This window comes from Nicotiana tabacum, chromosome 16 (genome assembly GCF_000715075.1).
Source record: "Nicotiana tabacum cultivar K326 chromosome 16, ASM71507v2, whole genome shotgun sequence".
NCBI classification, from domain to species: Eukaryota; Viridiplantae; Streptophyta; class Magnoliopsida; order Solanales; family Solanaceae; genus Nicotiana; species Nicotiana tabacum.
Genome location: NC_134095.1, coordinates 72,206,364 through 72,220,932, shown reverse-complemented (window position 1 = coordinate 72,220,932; position 14,569 = coordinate 72,206,364). Strand labels below are relative to the sequence as shown.

Genomic DNA, 14,569 nt, shown 5'->3' with positions numbered 1-14,569 from the left:
AAGCCTTGCATCTTCGAGCGTAGTCCAAGCAATCTTTTACCATCGTTGGCCAATAATATCCTATCCTTTTTATATGGAAGTGGAGCTTTGGTCTGGACTGGTGTGACCCACATACCCCAAAATGTGCCTCTTGCAAAGCTTGGAAAGCTTCTTCTTCTCCTAGGCATCGCAAGAGTACTCCCTCGAACGACCTTTTGTATAGAGTATCCTTATAGTAAAGGAAGCGAGGTGCACGACGACGGATTTCAGTCCTTCTCCTCGGATTTTGTGGAAGTATCCCATAGCATAAGTAGTCAATAATGGGTTGTTTCCATTCTTTTTTATCAACTTCAGAAACAGCAACAAGATGCTTGAGTTCATTTTCTTCACCATTGACCTCATTTGGCAGTGGTACTACCCATTTTTGGCAGACGGTAACTTGCACTTGGTCAGGCAGGGCTAATGATGAAGCTAGAGCGGCTAAAGCATCAGCCTTCTTGTTTTCTTTCCTTGGTACATACTGAATAGTCACATCGCTGAGCCACCCCATCAACCTTTTTGCGTAATCATGATATGGGCGTAGTTCAGGCTTCTTGACCTCGTAACTACCCAAAAGCTGATTGACCACTAACTGGGAGTCACCAAAGACTTGCAATTGCAATTGCTTCATATCAACGACCATTTCAAGACCAAGTATTAATGCTTGATATTCAACAACATTGTTGGAACAGAGTTATGTCAAGGTGAAAGAGTAGGGCAAGACTTCACCTTGAGGAGTGACAAATACTACGCCAGCCCCAGCTCCCCCACGATGCGCAGCACCATCAAAGTACATCTTCCATGGGGGTTGAACTTCAACGACCATTGCGTCCTCATCAGGTAGTTCATCAGTTAGCTCCCAGTCATCAGGTATCGGATGATCTGCCAATGCTTGTCCTTTTACAGCCTTTTGAGGGATGTACAAAATCTCGAATTGTTGAAATTGGAGGTACCATCTCGCTAGTCGATCACTAAGAACAGGTTTTGACATCACGAACTTGATGGGATTTGCTTTAGAAACAAGACAGACAACATGAGCTTGAAAGTAGTGCTTCAACTTTTGAATTGGGAAGACTAGCGCCAAACACAACTTTTCAATTGGCGAATAGTTCAACTCGTTATGTGTCATCATCCTGCTCAAGTAGTAAAGAGAGTTTTCTTTCCCCTCACTATTTTCTTGGGCCAATAATGCTCCAACAGACCTTTCCTGCGCCGCAATGTATAGTATCAATAGCTTTCCTGGTATAGGAGCTGCTAAAACTGGAGGCTTCATCAAATAGGTTTTGATACCTTCGAAGACATTGCTACAAGCTTGATCCCACTTGAAAGGAACACCTTTCTTCATGAGGTGACTAAATGGTTGGCACCTCCCAACCAGGTTTGATATGAATCTTCTAAGGTATGCTAGCTTTCCTTGCAGACTCTTCAATTCATGGATATCTCGAGGCTCAGGCATTTTCAAAATGGCATCCACTTTGGCTTGATCAATTTCGATCCCTCGATGTCGGACAATGAAACCAAGGAACTTTCTAGAAGTAACTCCAAAGGCACATTTCAACGGATTCATCCTAAGTTGGTACCTCCGGAGCAATTCAAATACCATCCTCAAGTATTTCATGTGGTCACCCTTCTCTCTTGATTTCACCACCAAGTCGTCAACATAGCATTCGACATTCTTGTGGAGAAGATCGTCGAAAATATTCTGCATAGCCCTTTGGTAAGTAGCACCAGCATTCTTCAAGCCAAAAGGCATTACCTTGTAGCAATAAATACCCTTGGGGGTGCGAAATGCAGTAAGCTCTTCATCTTTTGGTGCCATGCGAATTTGGTTATAGCCCGACGAACCATCCATGAAATACATTGCCTCGTAACCAGTAGTAGCATCGATCATCAGATCTGGAATAGGAAGCGGGAATTCATCTTTGGGACATGCATTATTGAGGTCCCTGAAGTCAACGCATACTCAAATTTGGCCATTCTTCTTCCTTACAGGGACAATACTTGAAACCCATGTTAGGTATTTAACTTCCCGAATAAATCCAGCTTCAATGAGTTTGTTAACTTCAGTTTCAATCAGGGGAACCAAGTCTGGCCTAAAATGCCTTTGAGCTTGTTTAACAGGGCGAGCACCATTTCTGACTGCAAGGTGATGGACTGCTACTTTCGAGTCCAAGCCAGGCATCTCTTTGTAACTCCAAGCAAAGACATCCCTGAATTCTTTGAGTAACTCAATATAAGTGCTCTCTTCATCAACTTCTAGTAAAGCACTTAGGTAGGTGGGTCTTGGTTCCTCATCGGTGCCAAGATTAACTTCTTTTAAGGCATCAACTGTCGTCTTCACTCCTTCTTCAAGTTCAGGTGGAGCATATTTCGCATCTTTATCTTCTTGAGGGTCCCCATCATTGAAGGATATGTGATAACACGGCGAAACATCCTCCAATTCCACATTATCTTCCATCGAAGACGAAACACCATTCTCGCCTTGTACAGTGATATGATACGAAGAACCTACACTTTCTTCATCTTCGTTACGTTCCTTAGTGTAGACCACAGTATATGGCTTTACCTTCAGTACTTCTTCACATGAAACCATCAGTTTTGTTTGTCGCCTCATTCTGGAAGGAACCAAACTTTGTAAATCCCTAGAGATCTCCTGAATTTTGGGTGAAGCGGGTGTTCTTGTATTTCGATGATTTCTTTGGAATTTATTCCCCTTCTTTAATGGACCCAATCTCTCAAATACAGAAGTTCTCACAGTTGATTTTCCAAGCCGATCAAAGACAGAAGGCCTATTAGAAGCGGCAGATTCGTCTTCTACAGTGATATAATTGCTACTTGCCCTTCTTATTGAGATGCGCACTGGTGACGGTTGCTTGTATCCCAGACCTTCACGGTATTTCCTCGTTGCTGCTTCTGATGGGAGCTTCCCTAACTTTGACAGCTCATTGGGATTGTATCCATCTTTTGCAAATAGCTTGTAAGCGTTAGGATCAAAACCTTCATCTGTTCGCTTTGTAGGGAGTGCCACATTATGCAAACGATTATGGGCTACAAACCCTGCAAGCGACTTTGAGGGCAACTTTACTGCCTCAATTCGTTTTACCGAAAGAGTTAACTCCCTTAGCGTCTTGGTTTGGAGATTATATGATTCGCCCTCGTCTTTCTTCCTTTTAGGGACATATTGGAGCGCGAGACTTACTTTCTTTCCATAAGACACAATACCCCCTTTATGAGATTTATTCACGTTGGCGGGTACCTCCTCAGTAACAACTTTGGCTTTACCAATAGTCACCTCAGCTCTTTTAGTTATGGGTTCGTCATTCTTGCTTTTCATACCATCATCAACTTTCAGCTCCTTCACAATGCGGTTCTTCAAGTAGAACTTTGCATCGGCGAAGTGTGACTCAGCCTCGGTGAATGGCTCATCATCAGCAACTACCGTCTTCTCGACTTCGCCCTCGTAGTATTTCAAACATTGATGGTAGGTAGATGGAACAACTTTATTCTCATGTATCCATGGCCTCCCGAGCAAAACATTGTATGAAGTCTTCGCGTCGATCACATGCAGCCATGCACTTGATCGCATATCTTCAATAGTGATTCCCAGCCTGATCGCGCCTATGGCTCTTTGCCCCCCTTGGTTGAATCCTTGGATCATCACACGACTTTCTGAGAGTTTGTTCATGGGAATACCAAGTTCTTTCACAGTATGGATTGGCAAAATGTTCACTGAGGATCCTCCATCAACCAAAATTCAATTTACCCTTTCATTGCACATATAGCCAACCAGGTACAATGGGCGGTTATGAGGAGTGTCACCTAGCAAAAGATCGTCATTTGTGAACGTGACCTTTTCCTCACAAGCATTAACTTCTTGAGGAGTGGACTCAATGGGATTTTTCGAAGGTGGTGCCAACGGTAGGTCATCAATCTTTTCTTCCCCTTTGTCAGCATGGCAACAAGAGGCATCAATGCCCTCATGGGAAATCTTCGTGTGGAACCAACTTGGTAAAAACTCCTCCAAGGTCACTGGATTTCGTGGCTTTTGAGGATGGTGCATCTCCACTTTTGCTTTCTTCAAATGCCTAACTGGATTCTTTTTCGTTGGTCTTTTTACCATCATCTTCCTTGTTGGTTGTTCTATTGATTCTTTTTGTGGGCTCCTTTTGTGGTGCCTACGATGAGTCACCAATGTCCAACCTTCATCGTCATCAGGTTGATTGACTTCAGCTTTGTCGCTCTCCAGTAATTCTTCATCTTTACTTTCTTTAAAACCACATAAGTCATCCGGACTGAGTGAGCCAAAGGTGATAGAGACTTGGTTTGCACTTGCTTTATCATCTTCAAGCACGATCTTCTTTTCGCGAGCCAAGTCCATGACTTTATCCTTGAAGACAAAGCACTTCTCCAGAGGGTGGCTTACAAGTCGGTGATATTTGCAGTAGTTCGGGTCATTTGTTTTCCCAGCTTTATTTGGTCGCTTCATCTCCAGAAGCTCAATGAGATTTAACTCGAGGAGTTCTTCGAAAATGGCTGGCACATCAAAATTCAGGAATGGGTACTCTTTTTCCTGCATTTCTTTTAGAGTCAACTTCCCACTTGGCTTATCTTGAAACGAAGTGGATTTCATACTCTGCTTCTTGCTCTCCTTCGCCGTGAACTTCACAAGTGACGTATTGACATTCATAGCTTCTTTGCTTTCGACTTGGGTACGAACTTTCCCCACTTCCTGACTTCTTGCTTGTCATTCACTTTGCGAGGTTCATAGATGGGTAGCCTTTCATTTCCAGCGGAAGCCATGCTCAATTCCATGTCATGGGCACGAGTTGCAAGTTCTTCAAATGTGCTAGGCTTGATACCTTGCAAGATGTAGCGCAATCCCCAATGCATGCCTTGGATGCACATCTCTATGCCTGAAGCTTCATTAAACCTGTCTTTGCAGTTGAGACTTGCATTCCTCCAACGATTGATAAAGTCGATAACTGGTTCCCCCTTTCGTTGACGAGTATTTGTAAGTTCTATCATACTCACCGTGCGTCTTGTGCTATAAAAGGGATTGAGGAACTCTTGCTCTAGTTGATCCCAACTGTCGATAGATCCAGCCTCGAGGTCTGTGTACCAGTCAAAAGCATTTCCTTTTAGCGAGCGAACAAACTGCTTGATGAGGTAATTTCCATAAGTCCCATCATTGTTGCACGTCTCCACGAAGTGCGCAATATGTTGCTTTGGATTACCTTTACCATCAAACTGTTGAAACTTCGGAGGTTGATAGCCAGCAGGCATCTTCAACATATCGACCCTTGCAGTGTACGGCTTTACATATATAAGGGAGGATTTGGCAGCAACTTCATATTTGTTCTTAATGGTTCCTTCGATGAACTCCTTCAGTTGATCGATTGGAATCATCCCTTCAGATGAGATAGGGATAGCCTTAGTGGATGCTACTTGTCTTGGGGGAGAGTCACTCTCTAGAACTTCTGGGAGCTTGTCGGGTGCATGGGTAGATTCTTTTTCCATCAAGATTCCCACCATGTCTATTAGCTTGTCAATTCTAGTCTCTTGATTTTGCATGCATTTGGTCAAGCCAGCGATTGCTTCCATCAAGTTTGCTAACTGCTCCTCCATAGATGAAGTGTTTGTCACCATGGCTTGCATGATTGTCGTCGATGACGGAGAGTAGCATGGATTTTCACACAGGTTGATCCTTGACTGGGTCACGCTATGTGGTGTAAGTGGGGAGGATCCATCGCTTGAAGCATCATCATCTTCCTTCACAGCAGAGTGCTTGGAGCTGGAGAGGTCAAGCAGAGCAAGAGTTTTCTTGATCTTTTCAGCAACATCGCTTCCTCCTTCAGATGCATTTGTGGAAGATCTTGCTCCTTTTGAGGATGAAGATCCGAAAATAGGGGTTGATGCGGACGACACTTAGGGTACTTGTTGTCCTAAAGAGTTGCTTTGCTCCTCGTAACTGGTCCGAAGCTTCCAAAGGTGACATCGAGGATGCTTTCCACATCAGCATAGAACCTGGAGTTAGCAGCCTTGGTGGATGTTGATTTGGAGTTGATTTTCTTCGAAGCCATATCAATGTTCTTGAACTTTGGTGATTGAAAAGTTGAGATGAGAGGTAGAGATTGTCCCACTGGGCGTGCCAGAATTTGTAGACAATAAATTTGGGTCGAGAAAATAAAATCAAGACCGAAAAATATCGCAACAATCGTAGTATTTTATTTCAAATATTTGAGTGTACAATCTCTATGAATCCTCTGATTCTTCTTTTCAATAGTAAATAAATTCAAGGGTCTTTGAGCTTGATCTTGAATATGTATTTGTTGCCTCGAACGATGATCTTGTTCTTGAGCTTGAACTTGATAGCTTGAACTTGACCTTGATTTGTTCTTCGTTCTTGGACTTGCACTTGATTTCTTGAACTTGAACTTGAAGCCTGAAACTTGTGGAGGAATTTGCAGCGTTTGATCCACGAGCTCTTTCTTGCTTCTTGTTATAACTTCTGGTGTCTTTTCTGAGTTATGAAGACCCCTATTTATAGTTGTGGAAGGGAAGAGTTGTGATAAGAACAAACTCTTTCCGACCAATCAAATTGAAGTGTGACATGGCTGCATTTGATTGGCCAGAACATGTCACTTGCACACGTGGCGCGATTTCATTGGCCTTTTAGCGCGACTGGACATGCCTTGGCATTTTGACACGTGGTATGGTCCTATTGGCTCTTCCGCTTGACTTGGCGCGCCACGTCATTTGACACGTGACACCAAACTGGGCCTCTAGGAAGATGACATCTTGGGCTTAATGAAGTGAGCTCATCACTTTAGCCCAATTAAATGGGCTAGCCCAATGGATTAAGACTTATTTATTTAATCCATATATATTGGACTTATATAATTAATTCAATTATATTAGCTCATAATATTTATTTGGACTAATATATTTAAAATATAATTCAAATTATTTATTGAATTTGAATTCAATAAATTTTATATGCCTACAAAATCAAGAAGAGGAAAAACCAGAGAAGAAAAAGTGTGCATTTTTCGAAGGAGGAAAGCAGCGAAATGACTGATATTGAAGTGGAAAAATGGGATCAATGAAAGTGGGAGACAAAAATACAAAAACCAACACGTGTCATGAAAATTGCTGATTTTGAAGAGCAGAATGAAACAATGCCCATGACAAACATCCATTTTGCCAGTGTTCGTTCCAATGTTGGTACACTTCAACTCCTATTTCTATATTTTAGTAAAAACAAGCGCTACAACTATTTGATAAGTATTATAAGCTTAAACACTGTATGTACAGGAGCATGTAACACATTCAGCAGTTAGAAGCAGAAAGTTGCTACCCTATCTTGAAACCTTCATACAACTCATACTATATAACATACTGTCATCCTACTTACCCAAAAAAAAATGCTATCATAGTGCAATCAAATATGTAATAGGCAAAATACAAAGGTTGGCCCTTAAAATTATCAACTGCTAGACACATTCTTAACTATACCAACGACCAAATAGACAGTACTTCTCTTTGGCAGAAATATTTCGAAATATGTATCTCCACACTTAACCTGCAGAGTGCGTGAAACCCTTAATTTGCACCCTCCTCTTCACTCTACTCCTTCCAATTCCATCGGCCACCCGTCAAGAAAAATATCTGCAGAATATTGAGGAAAAAATTAAAACCTCCTAGAGCAAAATATCATTCTATTTTAACCCTAAAAAGAATATATCACATGGGAACCCTCTTATCACTAACATTGTGCCAAGGTTTTGGATTTTGAGATATTTCCATTGCTTCCAAGATCAATGTGAAAATAGCAGCACAATTATATTTGATCAGTCACAAACTTGCAGTCAGGACTCAGTTGTACCAATTTTTTGAAGTTGACCTTAATTAGATAGCACATGTAGCAAAGCAAATGGAGGACACTCAACAAATGAAATGATATACTACTGTCCTTTGAGTTGTTAAATCTCTTAAGCGGGGAAGAAAAGAGAAAGTGCCTTTGGGAGATGGATGGTTCATGGGTGGAGAAGAAAATATAAGAGATTGGTCTCAGAGATACATACAGAGGTGTTCAAATTGTTCGCTACCATAGTTATGGTGTCTACTTGGCAATTCGTAACGAATTTAAGGGGCCATTTACTTATTTCACCAATGTAATATCTCTCTTTACAAATATCAATAACAATACCAATATACTCCTCATTCCCGAACAAGTTCACTTCATGAATTTCATTCTTTTTCATTTAATTCAACTCATCTCAGCAACATTACCAAAATATATACATATAATAAAAAATTTCTATCAAGTATAAAACATTTTCTCCACTAGAATTTTTCTTCCATTGCATCTTATTTTTAGTTTACTCTGCATTGATTCCAAGGATTTGTCGGTCTTTCGAAACAACTTACTTTCATGTGATTTTACTCTACCCATCCTCTTTTAACACCTCTCCCATCATAATTTTACACCTACGGATTGGTGCATCTACAACGGGGCGGATTTATAAAGGAAATTTACGGTATGTGAACTCATGATCTCTCGGCAAAATTAGATATTGTATGTACATGTTTGTAAAAATTGGTAAAATATTAACTATTAGCATACATGCTCCAAGAAGGTTGAATTGGGCACTTGGTTGAAGGTCGAATGGTGCACTTGGTTGAAGGTCGAATGGTGCACTTAGTTGAAGGTTACCAAGAGGAAGATTAATCAATTATAACACTTCATACCTCCGTAAAAACTGTGATCTAATTGTAGCACGTGCAACAAAAAATGTTCATGGATCATTATGCAAAGAAGCTAAAACAAACACAATCAGAGGATACCAACAGTAAAAAATGATCACCGATAATAATAGCTAACAGCATAGTAGATAGGAATAAAGCGACAGAGAATGTAGTGCGGCGTACCGCGGGAGTAGGAACGTCGATCTGTAAATTCTCAACTTTGTGAAGCGCTTGCATCAATCTGGCAAAAGAGTTGACTCTTTGCTCTTTCTTTTCATCTGAGAGTCGCATTGGAATTTTAAGATTCACATTTGCTCCAACTAAGGATGATACATGCATCCACTATAAAATATGTCTCAGAAACATCATCCATCAAATTTATATTCTCAAGTTTAGGTGTATTTATCACCAAACACAACTCACTAAAGGATCCATCATCATAAATTTTAACCTTGAGATTTTTCAACACATGAGAGCTTATAACAAACTTAGACACATTATCATACCCCTTCCTTTCAACATAAAGAGATTGCAACATGGGACAACTAGATATAAGCTTATCAACATCATGTTCGCCGCCTTCATAATGAACTGTAATTAGACTAAGAGTTTTTTTATTTTGGAAGACAAATATTTTCTGGACAATTGATGAGTATTTGGCCTCGCAATTCAAGAACTTGTAGCGTTTTGCAGGAGTATAAGCTAATAGGCAAATTCACTGGGCGACTAGTTTCACCAATTTTTTGCAAATTAAAATCTTCAACTCCGTTAGCAATAGCCCAACGTACCCATGCATGAATATCATCCTTGTCACAAATTTTGGTCCACAAAAGGGAGAACTTTTTCAACTTGTTCAGAAACAACGCGTTGCGGTACATCAAAACCCTATTAACAAATCGGGTAAAGTTACGTTTTCTCCACTTTTTATTAAAGCAATCGAAGTACAAAGTGTCGACATGGGTCCATAGATTTTTCCATCTTTGTGATAGTAAACTTATCCACACAGCATATTGAGTTGGAAGAAAAGAGAGAATGTGACACAAAATTAAGTCAGGCAAGTCGCTGATTCTATCAACAATGACATGATTCCGTTGGCGCTTATTGCGAGCAGACGACATCGATTAACTGGAACTATTTGGGTGTGGCCGATTGAAAAAAGAAGAGAAAATTTATTAGGGTTTTAGAAGAATACATAGTCTTATTTCATGAGGTATCTGTTAAAGAGCTTTTCCTCCGAGACATTTAGATAGAATTTTACTCAAGATTAGAATTTTTCACAATCCAAAGTCTAATGTTTCCCAAAGTAGACTAAGTTTTCTAGAGATATGTGAGTGGTTTAATTAATTGAATTATGATAGAAAAAATGAAAGAAAAAAAAATAACTTAAAGAAATTACGACATTTCTTTGTATATCGACACGTCAAACCGATTATTATATATTGGTAGTTTTGGTATAATTTATTTCTTCTTATAATAATTTATAATTGATTGATTTGATTTAAAATCTGTCCCGTGTCCCTTTGAGGGGCTGATATTAGATTTTTGTCTCCTTTTTTAAAAGTTGGACAAAAATAGGCTCCTTTAATCTTATAGACAAAAATAACCTTATTACCCTACCACTCTCCTCCTCCTCCTCTTACTCTGTCAGCTTCTTCTACCGCGCTTGTTCTTCAACGTGTTGAAAAATAATTCCCATAGAAATAATATTCACGGTATATAACTGTAATTACTGCGGATTACAAAATACAATAACTAACGATAATAATAAGAGAAAAAAGGACATCACGATTTTTACATGGAGAACCCTTCTGAATAAGAGAAAAATCACGGCCCGAAAGGAGCAACTGATTTCACTATAGCAAAGATTTTATAATTTATGGTACCGAGTAAAATACTCTAAACCCACTACACACTCAAAAGAAATAATTCTCTTTCCTTCAAACTTTCATACATAAGATATGGGGCTGGACCCCACAAATCTCCTCCTCCAATCCCATTTACCTGAAGGAGGAATTTCCAATTTCTCGTATAAAGCTCATTCTGACAAGTTCTTTGCATAAATCGAACTTGTCTCTTGGTATCGTTTTGGTCAATATATCCTCAGGATTTTCACTCGTGTGAATCTTTTTGACCTGCAAAGATTCGTTCTCCACCTGCTCACGAATCCAATAATATCTCACATCGATATGCTTTGTTCTTGCATGGTACATGGAGTTCTTGCTCAAATATATTGGACTTTGACTATCACAATAGACGACATACTCCTTTTGATGTAATTCAAGCTCTTGAAGAAACCGTTTAAGACATATCATCTCCTTGCCAGCTTCAGTAGCGCCAATGTACTCCACTTTAGTTATAAAGAGTGCGACACACTTTTGCAACCTCGATTGCCATGATATAGCTTCCCCTGAAAATGTAAACAAATATCCAGTAGTAAATTTTCTATTATCAATGTCACCTGCTATATCAACATCTACATAGCCCTTTAAGACTGGATCAGATCCTCCAAAACACAAATAGTCGCCTACGGCACCTCTCAGGTACCTGAGTATCCACTTGACAGCTTTCTAGTGTTCTTTCCTAGGATTTTCAAGAATCCCGCTAACAACACCAACTGCATGAGTTATATCAGGTTTAGTACATACCATTGCATACATCGAGCTTTCGACTGCTGTGGAATAAGAGTTATCATGCTCTTTTTTCTCATTTGTTATAGGATACATATTATTGCTGAACTTCAAATGACTAGAAAAAGGTGTTTGATTGTCTTAGCACTCTTTATGTTGAAGCATTTCAGTACACGTTCAATGTACTTCTCTTGAGACAACCACAACTTTCTGCTTGTTCGCTCTCGAACTATCTTCATCCCCAGAATTTATTGTGTTGGGTCCAAACTTTCATATCAAATGACTTGGATAAATCTCCATTCAACTCTACAATCAGCTCATTGTCATTTCCTACAATTAACATATCATCAACATACAACAACAAAATAATATAGTCGTTGTTAGAAAATTTTTTGAAGTATACACATAGATCGGAATAGGTCTTCATGTAAGTTTGACTTTTCATGAATGCGTCAAACTTTTTGTACCACTGCCTTGGTATCTGCTTTAACCCAAAAAAACTCTTTTTCAACTTGCACATCATGTGTTTCTTCTCCTTTACTTCAAAACCTTCTGGTTGCTCCATATAGACCTCTTATTACAAACCCTATGCAAAAATGTAGTTTTCATGTCCAACTGCTCCACTTCACAATCTAGGCAAGCCGCCAAGCTCAAAATTGTTCGAATAGAAGTCATTTTGACAACAAGTGAGAAATTTTTGTCAAAATCAATACATTTCTTCTATTCGAAACCTTTTACCACTAATCGAGCTTTGTATCTAACCAGCTTGCCATTTTCCATATTTCTTGAGTTTAAAGATCCATTTGTATTTGAGTGGTCTTTTACCCTTTGAAAGTTCAACCAATTTGTACGTGCCATATTTTGCAGAGATTCCATCTCTTCTTGCATGGATTTCATCCCCTGATTCATTTCTAGATGGGACAACACTCCTTTATACTTTCTGGCTCTCCCTAATTACCGATGAGGACATACTTTGTGAAAGGGTGCTTGCATGACTCTACCCTTGACTTTCTGATCTCCTCAGAGGCTGAGGCTGTTCTTCGCCCTAATTGGGGTACTCCACTTGCTCGACGTCATCATCAAGTTGCTCCCCCTGCTCAATAAAATCATCAGGTTACTCCCACTGCTCGACAACCTCGTCGCTTCTACTTTATGCACTTGTGGGATTGTGAGAAGTAGAAGGAATGGTAACAAGGTTAGGGATTATACCTTTTTTGGCCTTCTCTGACTGATCATCTGCAGTTCCAACTTCACTTTCTTGAAAGATTACATCTCTACTTCTGATGAACTTCTTCTTCATAGAATCTCATAATTTGTACCCGAACTCTTCATCTCCATATCCGATGAATATGTAGGGAACATATTTATCATCTACATTTGTTTTCTGCTCCATTGGTACATGTGCAAAAGCTCTGCAACCGAGCACCTTTATATGTAAGTAGGATACCTCCTTGTGGGTCCAAACTCTCTCTCAGATGTCAAACTCTAATGGAACTGATGGACTCCTATTGATAAGTTAACAGGCTGTCTAAACTGCTTCACCCCCGAATGACTTAGGCAGTTTAGCTATTCTGAGCATGCTTCTCACCTTCTCAACAATGGTGTGGTTCATTCTCTCAGCTATACTATTGTGTTGTGGGGTTCCAAGAACTATCTTTTCATGGCTTTCAACCTTTCTCTCTTTCTATTAGAACATGAAACTTCTAGTAAACTTAAAACACCTATAGTTGGTTTTTAAGCTATAAACCCATAATTTTCGTGAAGCATCATTAATAAAATTACAAAATATTTGTTAGCTCCTGTCACACCTCCTTTTTCACCTGCACCCGCAGGGGCGTAGGGGGGGTTTTTTTCAATTAAAGGACAATTGAAATGAGATATATTATTTAATTCAGAGTCGCCACTTGGGAAATTTATGGTGTCCCAAGTCACCGGTTGAATCTCGAATCGAGGAAAAGATTGACTCTGTTTAACAATCCGCGAACCAGAAATCCGGATAAGGAATTCTATTAACCCGGGAGAAGGTGTTAGGCATTCCCGAATTCCGTGGTTCTAGCACGGTCGCTCAACTATCATATTCGGCTTAATTATCTAATTTTTATACAATTATGAACCTATGTGAAAATTTTAACTTTTAACCGCTTTTATTATTATCAGCATTATTTTTTTAACAGAGAATTGCAACGCTGTAAAAACGTATCTCAAACCACATCACATCAATGCACCTGTGATTATAGACACATTTCGACTTCGTTGAGATTTGTATTTGGGTCACATAAATGTGCACCAGGGTTTAAAAAGGTAATATTATTTAAAGTACGCGCCTAAAGAGACTAACGCGTTGTTATTTTGGGAAATGGTCGTGAAACTCGCTAAACGGCCTATCCCGAAATCTAAGTATTTTTACCAACACATATAGAGGGCCCCGCAGCTTGTGTATTTTTGTTTGTCGAGGCTCGTCTCATTCATTATTTTTAAATGAAATTTGCAACATCGTGGAAATGCATCTCGAACCACGTCACAATCAATGTACCTGCGGTCTTTGACATATTTCAACTTCGTGGGGATTTGAATTTGGATCACATAAATGCGCACCCGAATTTTAGGAAGGTAAAATTATTAAAATACGCGCTTAAAGCTTTTTGCGTTGCAACTTTGCGAGGGCCAAGGAGTTTGCTAAACGACACGCCTTGATTTCTAAAGAGTCGAAGTTAATTATCCGAGGGCCATGCATTTGAGATTTTATTTGACGTGGCACACCTCAATTTTTATTAGAGGAAAAACACTCAACTAGGTGAACTATGGATATTCATATTTAAAACTAGTTTAAGATTATCACAACCATGCCATGGGAGCCATACCCATAGTTATAGTAAATTAATTACGTGCCTAAAGCAAACTACGATATTTATGAACCGTATCCATTACCGAAATACTTTTTTTTCTAAAGATATAAATAAAACCCCCATAGCTTTGGCAGTATATCAAGTGACAGACACAAATGCAACTCAAATCAATATGTAATTTATATGCCAACACGAAGTATCCTATCATGTTTTAATAGCATAACTTTGCTGGAAAAGACAATGTCAAACCTTTGTAGTAAGTGATCACAAATATTATCAAACATTTTTTTTTCATTCTCATAACAAGATTAGTATAGAATATCATACACA

General features: G+C 39.4%; 1 pseudogene; it reads right to left on the bottom strand.

Annotated features, from left to right (window-relative positions):
* Positions 1 to 8,955: 8,955 nt before the first annotated feature.
* Positions 8,956 to 9,884, bottom strand: LOC107761393 (F-box/FBD/LRR-repeat protein At1g16930-like; annotated as a pseudogene).
* Between the last annotated feature and the right edge of the window lie 4,685 nt (positions 9,885 to 14,569).